We start from the raw sequence: 3,727 nt of genomic DNA on the forward strand, positions 1-3,727 counted from the left end.
AAATGTCTCAAGGGACTGAATTTTACTTTAATAAAAAAAACCTCAAAGATGATAGATAGTCTTCTTGTTCCTGTATGTTGAGGAAATGTCTTGATTGTTGACTTCAAGAAGTCAAATCATTGCTTCTTCAAGTTAGGGATTTCTGGTTATTTCTGAGCTTTGATTTCCTGAGAGATCAAAATGATGTATTTTTGACTGACTATCTTGGATGTTATGATGGATGTCAAGATGAAATTTATTTGATTTTTTTTATTGAATTTGTCCTCCAGCGAGGAGAAAAATGTCTTTAATACACATGATGGTAAATGTTTGATGCAAATTTATGTATCATGTATGTATGTGTATGTATGTTTCTCAATCTGGAAGGAGAATTGTTGCGAGAGCAGTCTTCACTCTATCATTGATTCAATTTGTCTGTATTTCCACCAATGTGTACTCTTACAAACCTTAACCTGAGACCATTTGTTTATTCCATCAAATTTTGTCCAAAAATTAGCTTTCTCTTGCCCCAGCTTCGATATTGAGCTTCAGATAGATATTTTTTGAATTCCAAGATACGCCTCCAGAGAGATTATCTTGTTTGAAAATGTTTTTCTTCTTCTTTTATTTTCAAAAGTCTGAAAATATCAATAGTTTTGAAAAATGTTTAATCAAAAGTTTTGAAAATATTGCTCTTTTCAAGGTTTCACAATTGACAAATCATAAAACAAGAGTTCATTGGATATCAAAGAATTAATTACTCTTTTAATCCTTCAATAAGTTATAGCTATTTGACAAGTGTCAAGATCAATGTTATCTTTGAGATGGTTAAGTAAGGAATGATAAAAAAGTCTCAAGGGGTTATTTTTGGTCAAAAGTATAGTGTTCTTATTTATTCTTTTGTTCACTGATCTGATGGAGTAGCTTCTGTACTCAGCTATTGGAAGTGTGCTCTGACTCCCAACTCTCATGTTCTCATTCATGTTGTGTGATGCCTCATCAAGGGATTTGAGCAATCGTCTCCTATGTCATAATCTTCATACTCGAGCCGCCCTTTCAGGTTTTCAACTCGAATCCTCCTTTGGTTTCAAGACGTTACTCAGAATTTTACGTCTTGAACCCCCCTTTGTTATTTTTCTCTATCATGCATTAAAGATTTTTAGAAAATCTTTATAAGTAAAATATTAATCCTGATAGGCGGGATGAAATATGAGGATAGTCTCTTCCGCTTAGAAATCCATGTATGATTAGAAGGGACTTGTAAGGCACGTAATGTAGGTCATGGTTCAGGGTTATGAAAGAAATGGATAAAAGGCCCAAACATGTGTTTTAAGGGTATTTGAACCAAGGATCAATTAACCCTGATGCCTTCAATCTTGTCTTGCTCCATTTGAATATGCTCGTATGAGTCCTTTGTCTTCTCTTGATGTTCTATGATCTTCTGGTGAACTAATTCTGGATCAATCTCATAGTTTGAAACTTGATGTGCCATTTGAGTCGAGAGACTCTTTGTATGTGCTCTTTGTCCACTTTCTCTTCTTTTTCTTTTCACTTTGTTTCTTTCTCTTTGCTTTTCTTTGATTTTTGCTTTGATTTTTCTCTTTGCTCTGTGTTTTTTTTTTTTTTTTTTGGTTTGATCTTTGCACTCTGCGTCTGGTTCACCTTTCGGTATCTCATTTGGATCAATTTTCTTCACTCAGATTTCCCTCACATTGCCCCCCAGTGTGGAGGGTGATCCTTGGTTAGGGTTGAATCGAAAGAAAATATCATTCAGGCTCAAAGGGGACACAAGGGATATATTTCTCCTTTTGTGAAGGGATAAAGAAAGAAAGCCGTTCATCATCTCATACACAGAAGTCCTTGCAGAAGAGGTATCCCTAGGGGGATAGATTTTCAGGATTTAATTTTATTTAAATGAAAATAGTAATTAATGCATGATAGAATTATTTGAATGAATTCTATTTTTTTCTTCGCTTCTTGCTCTCAACATGTCTCAATTGCTCATGCTCGTCTTCAGAAAATTGATGCGAGATGCCTCACACTGTGTCTTCTTTGTAGGAAGGTTTATGTTCAATTGAACATCTTGTACTCAATGTCTGTAGGTTTTATTGGTAGAAAATGTTGGTTTTACGTCTAAGAAGACGATGATGACTTTATTGGCTCAAAGAAAGGTACGGGTATGACTTTTGTGTCTTAAAAAATAAATACAGTGTTTCAAGGTGGAAAGAATATTTCAAGGTCTCAAAGAGAGGGAATGTTTCAAGGTCGAAAAGAATATTTCAAGGTCTCAAAGAGATAGAATGTCAAAAATTGGTTATTTGGTAGTGACCAGGAATTATTTCGGGTAAAAAAAAAATCGAGAGATTTTATTTTGGGTTTTAGACAGGATAAAAAAAAAGGGTCTAATCTTGCCATATGTCAAAAATCTATAATTCTTGAAGAATTAAAAGAATATGTAATTCATTCGATATTCAAAAAACTAAAGATTAAAATTTGTTCAATTATTTAACCTTAGAAGGTAGCATCATTTCAGTCATCAAAGCTTAAAATATTTAAGCAAATATCGAAGAAAGAACAAAAACGAGTTCAAACAAAACAATCTCTATGGATGCAAGTGGTTGATGCAATGACTTCTCTGGCTTAGTATTAGGATACCCCTGAATAAATCATATTATGGATTTTGTGCTTTAGTGTCTTGCAGTTCTCAGTGGGATGTCCTGAGATCCCCATGTGGTAGCTGCATATGGCGTTAATATCATGGCCTTCAGGATATGGGTCAGTTCTTGGTTTGGACTGAACTGGAATCACCAGGTTGTTCTCAATTAGTACTGGGAGCAATTCCTCATATGTCATTGGGATTGGATCGATGCGACAGAATGCCTTATGAGGTTTGGTCCCCAGATTAGCTAGATAAGATCCTTCAATGTTAATATCATCTCTTTCCTCATTGTCGGAATGACTAGTGCCTCCTATCTGGCCATTCTTGACTGCTCTTTCGATCATTTCTCCACACATGACAATGTCAGAGAAACTCTTAGTGGTAACCCCTATCATGTAGTCGATATATGGAGACTTCAATATATCGATGAATAGAGTGATGAACTCTCTTTCAGTCATTGGTGGACGCACTTGAGATGCGACATCCCTTCATCATTGAGCATATTGTCGGAAACTCTCATAATTCTTCATCTTCATATTCTGAAGCATTGTTCGATCGGGGCCATATCAATCATGTGCTTGTATTGGCCCAGAAAAGCACTAGCCAAATCCCTCCAGGAGCGGACTTGAGAACGACTCAGTTGGTGGTACCACCTTGAAGCGGGTCCAATCAAACTGTCTTGAAAGCAGTGGATCAACATCGGATCATTGTTAGTGTATACAGTCATCCTTTGGATAAACATCGTGAGATGTGAATTAAGGCAACTGGTTCCACTATACTTTTCAAACTCAGGCATCTTGAATTTGGGCGGAAGCACCAGGTCAGGAACTAGTACTAGTTCTGTTGCATCCATCCCGTTGTGAGAGTTTTGTCCTCTCATTCCATGGAATGTCTCTCTGCACCACTGTTTCAAATTATATGGGATCTCGTTCTTGGCTCTTCTCGTCGCTAGGTGACTAGAAATCCTGTTGGGCGAGATAATTGGTTGCGAACTAGCCTGTGCTTTCACACATTTAACTGTTTCACGGGTTAATGAAATCTTTTCTTTGCCTTTTTCTTGGTTGAGCTCAACCATCTTTGCTACCATTT

The sequence above is a fragment of the Hibiscus syriacus genome, unplaced genomic scaffold (assembly GCF_006381635.1).
Source record: "Hibiscus syriacus cultivar Baekdansim isolate YM2019G1 unplaced genomic scaffold, ASM638163v2 tig00110264_pilon, whole genome shotgun sequence".
NCBI lineage: Eukaryota > Viridiplantae > Streptophyta > Magnoliopsida > Malvales > Malvaceae > Hibiscus > Hibiscus syriacus.